General features: G+C 42.4%; 1 protein-coding gene across 1 annotated transcript in view; it reads left to right on the top strand.

Moving 5' to 3' along the window:
• Positions 1 to 2,568: 2,568 nt before the first annotated feature.
• JAK1 (Janus kinase 1) overlaps positions 2,569 to 17,621 on the top strand; it is a 124,255-nt gene continuing 109,202 nt past the window's right edge. The window contains exon 1 of the mRNA XM_027569823.2: positions 2,569 to 2,796. The gene's annotated coding sequence lies outside the window, so the exon portion shown is untranslated. The remainder of the gene's footprint in view (positions 2,797 to 17,621) is intronic.

The raw sequence follows: 17,621 nt of genomic DNA, 5'->3' as shown, positions 1-17,621 counted from the left end.
GCAAACTTTATTGTTTGAATCTATTTCCCCATTGTAATCTAATCTTTTCCAGAGAAATAGACTGGTGAGCAAATACTTTTTTGTTGAAGATTTATGTGGGAAACCCATGTGTATGATTGCTGGTTGGATGGGGTTGTTTTTTGAGAATTTCCCTGATAAGAGGTTTCTGCTTCATTGTATTTGGTTTAGTTCAATTTAGGTGAATATTTGTAGCAGGCTTGCAGGTTTTATGCTACATGTTATGTATTAGAAGGAGATATGTGTAGTCCTCCTTTTATACTGTTCTCTCTCTCATTATGTTCCTTATAGGGTGACTCTCCAATTTTTTTTCTATTCTCAAACGTAAAATTGAATTCCTTATTCAGTTTAGTTGGTGTTGTTCTTAGTCAACTAATTTGGAAAATTTTGGTCAGGTAAGGCTCTTCCTTCTACCTCAACGCCCACATCTGAATCAGTTACCATGCAGTCTGTTCTACCTCTTCAGGCTTTGACACTTTCATGTTTATCCCTTCCTAGTCCACTGCTTTAAATATTGATCTATCATTTGTAGCCTGCAGCTCTACAATGCTATGGACATTAATTTTGTCCTCTGATCCATCGTCCACCTTATTTTTACATTAGTGGTTCTCAACAGGGGTGGTTTTTGTCCCCCAGGGACATTTGGCAATGTCTGAGGACATTTTTGGTTGTCATAACTGTGCCAGGAGGTGAGTGAGGGGCTGGGAGGCATGGAGGAGAAGCGAGGGGTATTGCTATTGGCATCTAGTGGTTAGAGGACAGAGATGCTGCTAAACATCCTGCAATACACAGGAAGCATCCCATAACAAAGAATTTTCTGGCCCCAAATGTCAATAGTACTGGGGTTGAGAATGTCTGCCCTAGGGTGATTCTTGTAAAATAAAAACCTGCTTAAATACCTCAAGAACACACAATGTCGGGGTGCCTGGGTGGCTCAGTCGTTAAGTGTCTACCTTCGGCTCAGGTCATGATCTCAGGGTCCTGGGATCGAGCCCTGCACCGGGCTCCCCGCTCTGTGGGAAGCCTGCTTCTCCCTCTCCCACTCCCCCTGCTTGTGTTCCCTCTCTTGCTGTGTCTCTCTCTGTCAAATAAATAAATAAAATCTTAAAAAAAAAAAAAAGAACACACAATGTCTTTCAGGCAAGATTTGTGCGTAACTCTCATCTTATTCCCCAGCCACACCGCATATATGTATTACTGCCTGAATATGCCATGATCCCTGCCTGGGCTCCTGTGATTTATCTGCTGCTTGTAGTTTCTTCTTTTCTTCCTAATTTGTTCAGGCTAGGTTGGGTAATTCTCCTCTGTGACCAGTTTTAGCAGAGCATGAATCACACTGAACACTCACCTGTTATCCCACTCCAGTGTGAGCACCAGAGGTCATTAATTGGGTCTTTTTTCCCAGAATCTTCAGCACTTAATGCAATGCCCAATATAGGGAAATACACTCAACCAAGGCCCTTTCTCCTTATTCCATTTATATAGCAGTCAGATTCATTCTTGAGTACAATGGGGGTCATTGCTCCTGTCCTGAATTTCCTTGATCTTTATTCTTTGCCTTCCCTGAAATGTGGCTGTTTCATGTTTCTGTCTCCATTCATTCACTCCCAACTTGTTCTTTAAGGCCCAGCTCAATAAAATGATTTACCAAACCCACCACGTGTGTCAGGCCTGCATTATCTTTGTTCACCTTCAGCATAATCCCCATAAGGAAGGTATTATCCCAATTTAACAGGTGAAGAATATGATGGAACAGCCCTGAGAAGCAGGTGAGGTAGCACATGCACACAAACACCCACAAGTGGAGGCAACTGGGCCACGACCCTTCCTGCTTGATTCTCCTGTCTTCTCTGAATTCTTCTACATCCTTCCAGAAGGCACTTTGGAGATCTTTTAGGCTGTCCCTCAACTTTTATGAATAAGCCCCAAGTTGTTTAGGGTATCTCAGGTGGTGAATGGTGGGAGTCAGACCTAATATCCACAACTCTAGAATCAAATACTCTCTTCACTCACTAGGTACCACACCGGCACTTCTTGCTCAATATGAGGTAAGTCACAGTAACCCTCCAAGTTACCGTGAGCCCTCCAGCAGGATTTGCGAAATCAGGGCAGCTGGGGCAGCTTCAGTCCACAGTGACCTGAACAGCAGAAGCCTGACCATGTCCAGGAGCTACACAGCTCACCTCTTATTCTATCCCGACAAAGGGCAGAGGACTGTGATAAAGGCATCGTGGTTCACGTACATGTGGTGGAGGGCACCCCAAACTTAGGAGGGATCAACCTATAGCCAAAACCGGACAATTTTACTGTCTGCTCTGGCAGACCTCTCGTTCCTAGACTGGTGTTTCCAGAAGACGCGGTAAAGAAGCGAATAAAGGGTGGGGGGCATGAGCGAAGCCAGATAGGGACCGGGCGGGAAGACTGAAGGCGCTGCACTGCGGCAGAGCCCACGCCTCCATCGCGGCCTCCGCCCCCTCTTTCCTGGGCTGCCGTTCATGACGTAACGAGGAGGCAGAACCGGCTTCGGCCTGGGAGGCGGAGCCAGCTGCGGGGCGGGGCGGGAGCGTCGAGGAGCGCAGGCCGCGGCGGCGGGGGAGTAGCTGGCAGCCGCAGACAGCGCGGGCCTGCGCCCCAGCCCTGGTCGCCTGTCCCGCGCCCCCTCCTCAGCCCCGGGCGCGCGCACGCCGGGGCTCTGCGGGGCTGGCTGCTGAGCGAGTAGGCAGCAGGACCTGCGCCGCGACCCGGAGCACCCCGTCGGCCCAGGCGCACACGGAAGTGGTGAGTGTCGCGGAGGGGAGGTGGAGAAGACTGTGGCGGCCGCGGACGGCCGGGCGAGGGGCGCGGAGCCTAGCGCTGGCGGGCTCCGCGGCCGCTGCTCTCTGTCCTCGCGAGCCGCGCACCCCCGGCCCCTCAGCGAGCGCGGCGCTGGACCGGGGACCCGGGCGGGCTGGGGGCGTGTGGGCGCGGGCGGGGAAGCGGGGGATTTCCAGCCAAGCAGAGCCGGCTGGTGGCTGGGAGGTTGGGGGACGGGGGCCCCACGCCGGAATAGGGGGGAAGGTTAAGGCTCGCCGCCCCCTCCCCCAGAGCACACACCAAGTTTTCATAAACAAGCCTGGATCGCGCTGACATCCTGTTTATACCACCCTGAGATACAGGCGCGGGCTTGAGGTCTGACGTCCCTCGCTCTTGCACCGAGAACTTGACCGCCAGCTGTCTGGCAGAACTGTCGTTGGAGGGGCGGGAGGAGGTTTTCTTTCGCCTCAGGACGGAGGCCGAGGGTCTTCGTCGCTTTCCTCCTTTGCCATCTCAGCGAAGGAAAGTTTCTGGGGTTTGGGGCATGTTTGGGGCTAGAAGGGGGGCGTCTGTGGACTCAGGAAACGCCCACTCCCCTTTTATGTTCTTTTGGGACCCTGGCCCTAGGCAGCCAGCGAGAAGGGTGAAAGACGCATCCTGGGCGAGAGGGCCCTGGAAGAGGAACAGTGAGAGAGAGCCACCGGGGGAAGTGTGAATCCTACTGTAATGGGACTGATTAGCTGAAACTGGGGCTGATCTCTGGCCTTCTGTCTTACTCGTCAGACCCCATCCACGCGTGGTCGCCAAGCATCAAAGGGAGACGTCGCTTTAGCAGGGCTAGTAAACACCCCTCTCAAGTCACATCCCAAGGTTCCAGGGATGTAGGCTCCTTGGATGTCTGTTTACCAAGGAACTTCTTTAGGGAGACTAGATAAAAGGTGTGATTATTGGCAGGTGGTTGCATTTTAAAAAAAACTATATTCTCTGTGAATTCCTGTGTGTCCGTTGGGAAGAGGACCCTGCCACTTCTTTTAATACGTGGCTGTGAGCTTCTGCCCCTGGCTGAATACATGCTGTTAACTTTTTTTTTTCTTTTTACGAGTCATAGGGTTTTACTCTCACAGCAGGAGTTCACAGCTGCGTAAAATTGTCATTGCTTTCAGGGAGGAACGCATTAAAAACCTTGTATAGTTAAGTGATGAGTAGAATGCAGAAAGAACTAGATGTTATCGTGGAGTCTTTTGGCAAATTCAAATCATGGGCATATACACAGTGCAAACATTTTTTTAAGATGAGCATTTTATATTGATTAAATCTTTGTTCCTCCCTTTCCAAAACCCCATTTTGTGCTGTTTCTCGCTTTTGCTTTTGGTGGCTCTGATGTTTTCTAAGACCAGGGAGTCCTTTTCACTGAAGGATCAGTGTGTTCTTTTGTACTTTGTGGTGAAGGTTAATGGAGACCATGAGGGTACCAGTCATTTGGGGTCCAATATACTGTGTATTATGGAGAAAAATGGCTCCTGTTTATAGGTCCAGATCATATTTAAAGGGGTAAGTAATCATATTGAGCGATTGTGGATATTATGAATAGGAATAATCACCTCTTCTTAAGTCTGCATATCATATTAACTAGGCACTTTCACTGTATCTTAATTTCTCTAAATAGCTGCAAAAATGTGTTTTTAAATCTGAGGATTTCAGTGTGACACATTCCACATTGATTCCTGATTCCACAATATACTAATTATAACCATTGGGAAATGATAGAAGGTAAATAAATTATACACATATAGATAAAATAATTCAAACATTTCCCAAAATATAACTTATATAATTACATTTCAATTTGCTATAATTTAAGCAGTCTTGTATCAGTTTGGTTAATGCTATACTTGTGATTATCTTTCTGCTCATTTGTTATTCATCCTTTACAGATTAAGGTAGTAAGGTGAATTAGGTTGCAGAATTTTTTCAATTCAGGCATTTATTAAAAAGCTGGTAAAAATAAGGAATTTTGAGGGTGGAGTTGCTTTTGCAGGAACAGAGACTCGGATTAAATGGCATGAAGAAACTTAAACTGTGTGCTTTTAAATCAGATTGTTAGGTCTGCCAGTTTAGATTCTGGGTTCAGAAACACTATTGGTTTCAACTGCAGACCACAAATTGTAGTAATCTTTCAGAGTTATCACTCAGTTTCTTCTGGATAGCTTTAGGTCATACATTATATTTGGACAGAAACCCAGCTGAAGCAAGTATTGAGGACGTGTAGGTTTATATTCACTTTCATAGTGGGAACACTAATGTATAACTGAGTTAATAAGGTTTATTAGCAAAGACCAAGATCTGTGTTTTCTAACTCCTCTGGTGTTTTTTTCCCTAAATACACACATATTTTATATATTTTTAGTATGTATTTCCTTATTGTGTTATAATGAGATAGTATGCTTTTAGAAAACTTAGCATCTGAGATGTGAATATTTGTACAAGGAAATTTTTCTTGTTCATTTCCACATTTTAAAAAATTGTTTGAAGTGAAGGGGAAATTGGTTAACTCAATGTCCCTGAGCGAGCAGCATCTGATGCTTTGTGATTTCTTGTGGCTCAGTGACATATGGAGCCTTGTCATAGAGTAGAGGTGCCATAAAGAACCTCTTGGATTCTTTTAGACCAGTATTTCTCAACTGAGTATGATTTTGTGTCCAAAGAGATATTTGCAGTTTCTGGAGACATTTTTGGTTGTTATAACTTAGGGGGTTGGTGGCGGGGGAGGAGGCAGGGTTACTGGCTTCCAGTGGGTAGAGGCCAAGGATGTTGCTAAACATCCTATAATGCATGGGGCAGCCCCATACAACAAAGAATAACCTGGCTCAAAAGTCAGTAGCACTGGGGTTGAAAAATTCTGTTTCGGAATGCCAGGTGGGGAACAAGAAGATAAGGGCTTCTGTCATAGCAAATAGCTTCCCCTCAGTTCCCAATTTTCCTCCTCTGTAGCATGGAAATCAAAGTATTCACCATTTCAGAAAGTTGTTGGGGAAAATCAGTTAAATAACACATGGTACCTGAAGTGCCCCACAAATTATAATTGTTATGAAAACACATTTTAAATAAATAAGTTGTTAGATATACCAGTAGTTGAGCAAAGAGGTTAAGGTTATTGAGTGAAAAGATTGGATGGTTTGGTATTATTGAATTCTTTGTTATTAATTTTTTTGGGTAAAGGACTTTTTTAATATAGTTTTCTTATTACAACATAAACTTTTCAGCTCTGCTGTGTCTTTGAACATAAGGATTATTTTCTCAGTCTAACAAGAGGGAACACTCACTGTAGAAAAATCAGAAAATTGAGGAAAGTAAAGGAGAAAAGTCATCCATGATTTACTCCCTTTCCTGTTTAAAGACAATCAAGTCCTTTCCAATTTCTTTTCTATAAGAGTCCTTAAAATTGGAAGAATGGATGGACAAAGGGGGAGCAGCTGGTGACCAGAGAAGGTACTATCTCTTTCTATGCCTTTCATTTTCTCTCTCTTTTTTTTTTTTTTTTTGGATAATTACCATGTACAGGTAAATTACATTATAGGAGACATTAGAGAAATTGGTTCATTGTTTTTATACTCTGTGGGCTAACCTCCAGGCCGTGTTCTCATTCAGCATGTTGTTTCCTCTCTGTGTCTTGCTCTCCTCTGTACTCGGCTAGGTGTGCCACTATGGCTTCCTGTCTCAAAAACCCAATGGTGACATGGAGTTTGAAACAGCTGCCATGTTGACGTGACCGGGTTTCAGGGGCAGGAAACTATCCCTGTGACTATTCTTCCCTCTGAAGTACACCAGTTTTTTTGGCAACAAGAGCATGAAACGTTAAGTTCATTTCCATGATATATTTACTTCTAAGGTCTTATGATCTGTGATTCTTCGCAGCTGACAGCAGGCACACATTTTTCCTTGGTGCTCTGTGAATACATTGCCCAGTCCTGAGGCAAGGCCTGCTTTAGGAGAAAAAGGAACATTTCTTTAAGTCTAGCCAAAAGACAGAGCTGGTCTTCGTTGGGATATTTTTAATCTGTGGTAACCAAGTTTACTTTACAGTAATATTCACTCAACACTTTGTTCATTTCTTTATTCATTCAGTAAATACTTATTGAGCCCCTGCTATGAATCTCAGGGCGTGAATAAACAGAACAAAACATGCAAAAATCCTTGGCCTTCAGAGTTTATAGTCTAGTGGAAGGACCTTGGAGCTGTTCATTCAGGGTTTCTCAGTTGTAGATTTTACACATGCAAAAAAGTAAGTCCTACTTTCTGAATGTAGATGTTTCCTAGGAACTATCATGGCACTCCTTTAAAGTCTGAGGGCTAAGAACTAGCTTCCTCCCTTTCCCCCATTTTTTATTGTTATAGATTAATTGGCTCTGTATAAGCAAACATCTCTTCAGTACCTACTAATTTCTGGCAGATGGGTAAGACAGTTTATATTTGTGTGTAACTGTAACACAGTGTGGGTGATACTGTAGTAGAGATTGGAATTAAGAGTGCTGGGAGCCTTGAGGAAAGCTAAACCTTGCTCGAAGCCCTGTCCACTGCTGTTTTGAAGAGGTTTCACTAGAGTTGGGCCTTGAGGAGTAAGTAGAGTTCTCTTTCTAGGGGTGGGAAGGGAATCTAGGAAGAGATAGAGCATGAGCAAAGGCACAAAGGTGGGCAGGTACGTGGTGTGGGTGACAGACTTGGGGCAGCCATGTGATTAGAGCAGAATACTGGGAGGCAGCAGAAGGAGGTGAGGCTGGACATGCAGGATGGGGCCAGATTATGAAGACTGAGACTGTCTGCAAGTCTGTGAGCAGTGTGAGGTCAGGGGCTGTAGCTTGTGTTGAATAAATGGGGAACCATTCATAGTTCTTGAGCTCAAGTATATAACATCATTAACAAATGGAACAACTGGAAACACTGAAAGGGTCAGCTTCAATCGACCGTTATCTTTTCCTCCTCCCTATCACAGAAAATATTTCTTACTTATCCACCACTTATCAACTATCCAGAAGACTGCTAGGAGGCAGGAAATGTTTCGAGCCACAAGAGATGTCATGGAATCCATATGTGCTTTCCTTATAGTGGAGGAAAACCTACTTTGACTTGCTGATAATTTATAAAGGGTTTGTTGACAGTCCATCTAACTGGTTTTCAAGTCAGCAGGAGATTAACTACAAACATAAGAGACAGGAGTTATTAAGAGGATGAATCCAAGAAGGCACATTCTCTGAGACAGGCAGTGTTAATTTTTATCTTGGAAGTGAGTGAGAAGCAGAATGAAAAGCAGAACCATAACTCAAAAAGTGAAACAGCCTGGGTGGTGCCATTTAGTGGAGGGGCACATGCCATTGTAAATACCCTAGCGAGTTGGAGTTGTCACCGTCACAACACAGGATGGTAATTGGTGTTGCTAATGATGACGAAGCCATTAAGAAGAGGCCAAGTTGTGGAGGATACTGGAAAAGGGCAGGGGAGACAGGTCTGTCTCTAGCAGAAAAGGGCACCTCTAGGGGTTGGGCTGTTGGGAGGTGTGCAGGTGGTGGGTGGGGGTGGAGTAAGAAGCTGCTGTCAGGATTGCAGCAGGACAAGCTCAAAGAAGAGGTTTTCTTCAGAATGAGAAGCCAGTGAGGAATCTGCTCGCAGGAGGTGCTTTAATTCTTCAGGGAAAGAGTTACTCTTAGGAGTGATCTGTGAGAGGAGGCTGCCTCTGCAGGCTAGAAGGAAGAGCTGTGGCTATCTGTGCAAAAGGCCAGAATAACTTGAATCCAGCTGGGAAAGACTAAATCAGGTCAATTTATCGCACCTCGAGATAGAAAACTGAGTTATTATGTTTTAGCCTTGTTTTTCATAATCTGTGTTTTTGGTGGCTCAGGAGCCAGGCTGCTTGTTTTGATCCTAGCGGTGGTAATGTGGGCAACTTAAGCTTGTTTCCTTATCAATAAAATGAAAGTAAACATGGTTCCTACCTGTAAGATTGTTTTGAGGATTGAATGACTATCCCTGAGGATTTTGGAATGGTGCCAGGCACATGGTATAAACTAAACATTTGTTAACTTTATTTTTTTATTTTTATTTTTTTATTGGTGAATATACTTTGGAGCTCAAATTGTATTCAGAATTATTTAAGGTGGTAGGAAGTGTGACCCATTAAATGCAAAACAGAGTAGCTGATACATTCATACATACAAAGGCTTCACTTAGAAATGGTTAAATCAAAAAAGTTTAGACACTTAAAGTAGGTAGTTTCTCAAATCTAGAGGAGTTTATTATGTAGACAGCATCAAAGGTGATAATACATTAGGTTCTGCCATATTTTTAAGGAAAAATGAGAAACAAAGGTGCCTTTAATTTAACTTTAAAGGTCATGCAAGGTATATAATTTGGTAGGAATGTATTAGACTTTCTGGGAAAGTCAATATAAAGGTTCTGTGTTGCTCTCACTGATTCAGTTTACTTAGGAAGTGGCAGAAACACAGGCATACCCGTTTGTAAAATGGTGTCTTCAGAGTTGTGTGGACGTTAAAAATCTTATAAGTCAGATGATGTGTTAGGGAGTTTTGCTGTTTAAGCAATTATAAGAGTTTAAAGGAACTCTAAAATATATATTGAGTTTCTCCTGAATGCTGTTTTATCAGTTTCTATTTCCATATATGTGCTTTCCAAAAGCAGGGTTTACCCAAAATATAAATTATACAAAAAGTTGGCCCTTCCTCCTAATCATATTTTAAAATCAAATTTTAGTATGCCTTTAGTTCTTCTCAGTGATGTTTATGTTGCATTTATATTCTCAAGAACAACAGTTGCCAGGTGGTTGGAAAAGAGTTTGATCTTTTCATCCCATGTTTTTTGATAGCACAGAAGTTAGCTGTATCTTTTCCTTGTCTTCCCATTTGAGAAGGATAAAGACAGTAAAGCTCCCTACTTTGTATTTGTGGAAGGGAAGCCCATCTCAAATGATGAATAGGTTGACCTGTAGGTATTTAAAAAATAAATTTAGGTTTATCATTTTCAGGTATATTGGGTAACTAAGACAAGTTTGAATGTATATATAAGGCAGAAATAGGTAAGAACAATTTGTAATTAATGCAACTCTTGTTTTTAATAGTGATTTAAAGGGCTTACAGCTATTAGAACTGACAGCCATTCATTCAATTAAACACAATTATGTCTGCAGAGTTATTTGCACAGTTAATTTGCTCAAGCTGTAGCAAGGCTGTAATTCATAGCGATTTTTTTTTTCAATTAGTAGAATTTAAAATCTTTTATTTATGGTAAGAGAAAAGACACAGTAAAAAAATGAGAAAACAATCTGCCAAATGTATATTTTCCTAGTAAAAAATTCTGTTATGAAACAAGATTGCACAGGGAGGCAGACAGGTGTGATTTATATAATAAAGAGATGCAGTGGATCTTTTACTGTATACCTGCAAACCCATTTTAGGGCTGATTCACAAAACAGACTTAAAGAAGTTAGATGCATAATACCTAAATTTAATATTCTGGTTGTTTTTTTTGTTTTTGTTTTTTTTTTTTTGGTTAAAGCCATTCTGTACAACTAGGTAGGTCTGCTAATAACTGTATATTAGTTTTCTAATTGGAAAAATCATTTGATATATGGTGGTATCTCCAAAGAATCCCATCATTTTACTTGGTTAGAATGACATTTCACTCAGGTTGGTTAAAAGTGGGAGGGGGAGGTCAGAGAAAGCCAACCGGCTAGAATGTAAATTGTAAGCCCACTTGATGTGGATTTAGGAAGTAGGCCACTAGAGATGCACAAACTGGCTGAGATAAAAATGCTTTCAGGTTTTCATGTTTATTCCTTTATTTAACAATTACTTGTAAATTATGTATTATGTGAAAGCAAGACCTGATTCCTGCCCTCAGGAAGCTTCCTTTCTAGTGGAAAACACAATAATCCAACAATTATCCAGCTATTTGTTATAATTATGCTAAGTACCAAGAGAGATGTCTTAGTTTGCTATAGAGGTTGAAGGCAGTACGAAGAGGGGGGTCTCTGTGATATATATATTTTTAAACATTGAAATCTGAAGGGTGAGAGCTAGCCAGGCTAAGAGGAAGATGAGGTTTTTCCAGCCAAAGGAAATAGTATGTGCAAAGGACCTGGGGTCCTTTGGGGTGGAACCAGCACTGCGGCTGGAGCAGAGGACAAAGATGCAGGCTGGGGAGGCAGGCAGGAAACTGATCAGGTAGGGCCTTATGGGCCATATTACTTTGGGCCTTATAATATAAAAGGGGAAATTGAAGGCTTTAAAACAGGGCAGTGACATTTTGGGACTTGAAAACAAAAAAGAAGGACCCTCCCCCACCCCTTGCTACTCTTTTGATGCTCTTAAACACGTCCTTCCTAAAGGATGCCCCACAGGCCCACTGCTGTCTGGCTTCTGAAACACAATACCTCTTTCCTTCCTTTCTGTGTCTTCCTCTCTTCTCTTCCTCTCATCTCTCCTTTTCCCCTAGTGAAGACTTTTCCCTAAGCTGCTGCAAATGGCAAGTCTCATTTTGTTCCTAAAACCGTGCAGATGACTTGCTTTCACTTGAACTCCAGTTGTCGAGCAGCTTTAGGCATGATTCAAGGTACTGGGGATACTTTAGGAAACAAGAGGCAAGGCCTCTCCTTAAAGAGCCAGCCTTTTAAGATGTTACACCTTGTCCATAAAAAAGATTAATTTTGGGTGGTGGTAAGTGCAATAAAGAAAATAAGGTAATGGGTAGAGAATGCTTAAATGGATGGGAGAGGGGCTTCCTCCGGGACAGTGACATTGGAGTTCAGGCCTGAATAATGAGTAGGAGCCAGGCAATGTGGTGATCTGGAGGAAGAGTGTACCAGGCAGGGGAAGTAGCAGATGCCCAGGCCCCATGGGGGGATGGTCCTTCCATTTCCTGCTGGGCTTCCTTACCTGGCTTTTTTATTGATACCTCCCGTTTAACTGCTTCAAAATTGGTATCTCTCTGACCCCACCATACCAATGGAAGATTTCTCTGTTCCTCTTAATACCATCCCTGTTCACCACCCTCAAAACCTCTTAGATGAGTGGTCAGAAAACTTTTTCCGTGAAGGAAAAGACAGTAAATATTTTCAGCATTGAGGGCCAGGCCGCCTTTGTCATAACTACACAATTCTTTTTTAGATCTAAAGCAAATGTAGACAGTATATAAACCAATGAATGTGGCTGTGTTCCAATAAAATTTTATGTATGGACCCTGAAATTTGAATTTTCACTTGTCACAAAATACTATTTTTTTCCCAACCACTTAAAAATGTAAAAATTTGTACAGCTTCTTAGCTGTACAAAATAGAAGACAGGCTGGATTTGGTGCGTAGGCCAAAGTTTGCCGACTCCTGCCTTAGACTCATCTTGACTTCTGCCCTTTCGTTTTTCCCCAGCCCGCAGATCCCACCCCCGTAGTCCACCCAGCGCTCTCAGTACTTCCTCCCAGTATTTGCACCTTTGCCTGCTCACCACTCCCTGCCTCTGACCTAGCTTTCTTCTACCAGGGTGATCCCAGCAATCTCTAATGTACTCTCCCTGCCTCCAGCCCTTTCCCTCCAGTCTGTCCTCCACACAGACATTTAATCATCTTGCAGCTGGATTCAGGTCATAGAATCGTCCTGACCATAAGCCTTCGTCAGTCCCTATTGTGTACAGAAAACAGTCTAAACTCCACCTTAGTGTGGCATTCAGGGCTCCTCATGGTAAGACCTCAACTTTTCAGCTGCTTCTCCCATTTCTCCCCATCTGCATTGTGCCAAATTAGATTTTTTACTGTTTTGCATTCAGGCCTTAAACATTTCTTCTGTTTTTTTTTTTTTTTTTTTTTGCACTCTTCTTCTTTTCTAATGCACTTTGCCATGGCTAGTGCTCTCCATCTGCCAAAATTCTGTACCTTTCAAGGCCCTTTCACATGTCCCTGATCCTTACCCCTCCTACCCAACAAGAGGTACATATACATGTAGTGCTCCGGTGGTATGCAGTCCTCTTTTCTAGGGCATCGTGTTCTGCCTTATGCCTCAATTCTTTCGTAAGCTGGCTCCCACTGTACTGTCCCAAGGTCCTTGAGGCCAGGAATGGTCTCATTCACTGTCATACCGCCTTTCACTGTAGGCACTTGGGTCTTTATTGGGTAAATGCTAAGTCCTGTGTAGATATATACAATTTGTAGACATTGTAAATGGGAATGTTTTGCTGATGGAAATTTGCTCAGATTAAATCCTTGAGTCTTATATAAAGAGGTATAGTTTCGTGAAAGATCCGGTATTTTGGAAGACTTTGGTTGTATTCTTGGTCCTATCAATTCCTTAGATAAATAAATTCAGGCAAATTACTGATATTCCTCTTCAGGAATTGCTATGTTTCCTTTTATAAAAAAAAGAAAAGAGTGCTTTTTAATTTGTAACATTGCCTTGCCAGAAAGTTCAGGGCCAAGTTATTTGCTTGCTTTAGGTTGCTATCCATTTTTCTTACAATAGTCTCCCTGCCTCAGTATCCCACCAGATCACATGTCACATGTATTAAGTCCTTGCTTTAATGAATGGTTCTGTTGTATGTGTCTTTTATATTTATATAGGTAGCCTCAACTTTTTTGGCGATAGGAGTATAAATAATAAATACTAGCCCCTTAGTGTATGCATCCTGAGGGGGCATCAAGATGGTAGCTGGGGGCCGGGTGTGTGTCCCAGGCTTGTGGTGTGTAGCACATCTTTGCAAATAGGAAGGAGGGGGGCAAGAGGATGAGACTCAAGAGTAGGAAACTTCTGTGTGTCAGCTTTTATATGTGCTCTGCGTTTGGTACTTCATCTTTTAACAGCCAGAGAGTTGGATCTTAACGGCATCATTTTCCAGATGAGCAAACGAAGCTAATAAATGGCAGAGCTGAAATTCACATCTGAAGCTCTCTTGCATTAAAAACAAAAACAAAAACAAACGTCCTATCTCCTCTTTCTCCACTACCCCCAGCTTTACCAAGGTGTAACTGGAAAACCCTTCTCTGAAAGCACCCTTTTTACCGTCTTGTCTCTTGCCTCTTTGTTTTTTCTGACTTAGGCATTTAAAGCTATGGAACTTGTTTCTCTTCTGTCTTACAGCATAATCCTTCTGAAGCAATTTTGGTTCTCAGAGAAGTGCCTCGTGCACCTGTATTGTTGTATCTGGTGTTGTTAGATGGCTAGGTAATAAAGAGGATCTGAAAGGATTGGTTTTTGTGAGGGCAAAGGGGTAAAACAGGTGACTGGGTTCATTTAGCTGTCCTAAACAGAGTTCAGTACTTGTGAAACATTTTTGACAGTATAAATCAAACGTGGTTTACTGTTACTTTTTATTACCTGGTTATTAGATAACATGTCCCATGTTTACAGTGTTTGGATCTGAGTATACCAGATGTGTTGTGAAAAGCAGCCTGGACTTGGAACCAGGAAGGACTGGGTCTGAGGCTGTCCTCTGCCACTTGCTGGCTCTGTGGCTTTGGGCTCATAATTGGTCCTCAGGTTTTCTCAGCTGTAAGATGGATTTAATAGTGCCTATCGCAGAGGTGGTTTTGTGACGGTTAAATGAGGTAGAATATATGGAATAGCTTCAGATGGTGCCTGGGATTCAGCAGGATTCAGCAGCATTCAATAAATGTTAGTTACCCGCTCCCACCGCAGGGAGTGGGAAAATTCATTGCCAGGGAATCTGTAAATGATTCTGTAATGTTTAGATATTTTTAAGTGGGAACTTTATTGATAGCTATTACTGAAGTTATGAACTTCTGATGCAGGAAACCCCCTTATGCAAATGGCTGACTTCCCACTGCTACAAAAGCATCAGTATAACATAGTGGCTCAGACTTCCAGATCTGGAACTAGAGTCTGTGGGTTTGAATTCTGCTTTATTGTACTGGCTGAGTGATCCTGGGCAAGTTCTTCAGTCTCTTTTGTCTTGGTTTCCTCCTCTGTAAAATGGAGGATAATAATATGTACTTTTTAGGTTGTGAGGATTACATGAGCACACATGCACATGCATGCACGTGTGTACATGTATACCAGCACCCCATCAGGGCTTGCCACTATTATTTATGATCCCTCCTGTCTTCCCCTCATTGTGTAGACAGCCCCTAAGTCCCTGGAAATTCCTTGGAATTCCCTCTCATATCTTCTCTTACCAGGAGGACTCTGATATGTCCTGTACATTACACATTTGTCTTTTCCCCCTATCTTCTGTCCCTTCTTAGTGACTTAGTTTTAATTCAGGCTCTCCTGTCCTCATATACTCTCAGTCCTCTTCCTTGTACATTTCTTGTCTAGACATTTAAAAAATCTGTTTTTTTAAAGATCTTATTTATTTGAGAGAGAGAGAGAAAGAGAGAGACTGAGAACATGAGGCGGGGAAGGTCAGAGGGAGAAGCAGACTCCCCGCTGAGCAGGGAGCCCGATGTGGGGCTCGATTCCGGGACTCCAGGATCATGACCTGAGCCAAACAAAGGCAGTCGCTTAACCAACTGAGCCACCCAGGTGCCCCAATCTGGTTTTGTTTTATGTGGAAACTGAACATTTTCTGACAATGAATGATACACCCAGCTATGTGTTAAAGGTACTTTAAAGCCAAAGAAGATGAAAGCTATATAGTCTCAAGCAAATAAAAAAATGTATAAACTACTTTATTGTGTATTGACATTCAGATTGGTACACTGAGGCTAAGAATGACTGAATAACATGTTTGAAGGCACCCAGTTTTTAAGTGGGGGAACCTGGATTTGATCGAAGTGAGGTCTACCTGGCCCTTGGTCTCAAAATTCCTGAGATTAGTTGCCTTAAAGCTGACAGGCGCCTCCTTACCACTCCATCTGCACCCCTTATTAACCTCCACTCTGCTTACCCTTAAGTTCCAGCTTTCAAGATGACAGGATCACTCACAGTTCTCTTTGGCTGCACTAATGTTTTCTGCGCTCTTTGCAGGGCAGATGTATGTTGTTTCATATACTTTATGTATTGGTCTTTTGTGTGTTGGCTTGGAAACCTAACCACATTTATAGCAGTGTGTGTTGGGGGAGAATGTGCTTTAAATTTCAGACACCCAACTGGGAATGAATTTTAAAAAGGCAAAACCTTTCATAAACCAGAGAGTACCAGTGTATTTGTTTGTGTTACCTGCATTGATACACTTGAAAGGCTTATATGTCACTCCTGAACTAGGCACATTCTGGAATTTATGCACATTATTGCACTTACTTGTTTAGCTGTCTCTTCTCATCTGTGGCTGACCTTTGTATTCCCAACACGACCATTGTGTTTGGCAAATACTCGGAACCCTATGAAGAGACCTATTTAGTCCTCTTAAAAAAAAATCAGTGTTTTTTTATACTTTTATACTTGTGTATGCTCGATATAGTTCAGTAAAAAAAAAAATGCAATAAGGGTCAGGCAACCTTGAAAGAGGAATATTGCCACACAGTTACCAATCAGATGAAAATACTGCTTATGCTAGGCTGAATTGAGACATATAAAGGTATTTGGGAGCCAGACAAGAGAATATTGCTTTGATAATTGGGAGGCAAGGAAAGCAGTCAAACAAGTTCTTTCTTGGCTTGGAGTCTTGTTTACTTTTCTCAGGTTAGAAGTGATAGCTCTAATGGTTTTAAGGAATCGTGGAGACAGGTCTGCCATGAATCCCAGCATATTGGGTTCTAAGTTTATAGACATTTTCTAGTTGGTGTTGTTTAAAGGTTTGCAGCACACAATGATCAGAAAATCTTATAATAATTGTAAGAGTTGGAAGAAATAGGAATCACCCAGGGATACTTCCCCGGTTTTATAACAGAGAAAACTAAGGATCAGAGCATTCACATGACTTGCCCAAGACCTCTGCGGGCCACCATTTTAATGTATTTTTTAAAAATACAGCCTCGGGGCACGTGGGTGGCACAGTCGGTTAAGCGTCCGACTCTTGATCTCAGCTCAGGTCTCCATCTCAGGGTCATGAGGTCAAGCCCCGCACTGGACTCCATGCAGAGCATGGAACGTACTTAAGAAAAAAATATACAGCCTCATGCTGGAGTTGTGATTGAGTGATAAAATTATACAGAAGGTATTGACATGTAGAATTTAGGAAACTAAATGCCCATTTGTTGAAATAGTTGTGGGAAGTTTAAGATGTATTTGTGGGTAGAAGATTTAGAGATTATTTAAGAGAAATTGGGATTCTGTAGGATCCACCCATTGGACATTGGACATTGTGAAGAGCAGTGCTTTGTGGGAGAAGAGAGATAAAGCTGCTCTCTTTGGCTCTTGCCTTACTGGAAGTTCCAGAGGTTAGGGACCAAGTCCCTCTTGATTATCCTTAGTCCTAGTTCAGGGCTGTGCCTGCGGTCGAGCAGATGGTTAGTAAGTATTATTGAACACATAAATGCTAATCATAAGATGCTGACTATGAGTTTGTGTTGTGAAAGGCCAATTTGATATTTTGACTGGCATTTCTTTTTTATGTTGTTCCTTTTATGAGAAGAAAAGACACTTTACAAAACACCCCAGCCTGTTAGACCTTAATGGAGGTAACGGTTAATATTAGAACAGCAAAAAACAAAGTGTTAAGAGCTCATTACAGATAAAAAGGAGCTCTCCTGTATAACTTTCATTTGAGACTTAAGGCAGCTAAGATTCAGAGAGGTGAAGTGATTGTGAGCTAGACCCAAGCCCTGGATTCTCCCATTGGGCCCCAGGGCTGCACTTGACTGTTCTTGACTGGTCTGAGGGAACAGCACAGCCTGTAATGCCTCCCCGCTATTGCATTCTG

Source organism: Zalophus californianus, chromosome 4 (genome assembly GCF_009762305.2).
Source record: "Zalophus californianus isolate mZalCal1 chromosome 4, mZalCal1.pri.v2, whole genome shotgun sequence".
Taxonomy (NCBI): domain Eukaryota; kingdom Metazoa; phylum Chordata; class Mammalia; order Carnivora; family Otariidae; genus Zalophus; species Zalophus californianus.
The sequence above is the reverse complement of the archived record's forward strand: the minus strand, read 5'-3'. Positions and strand labels throughout refer to the sequence as shown.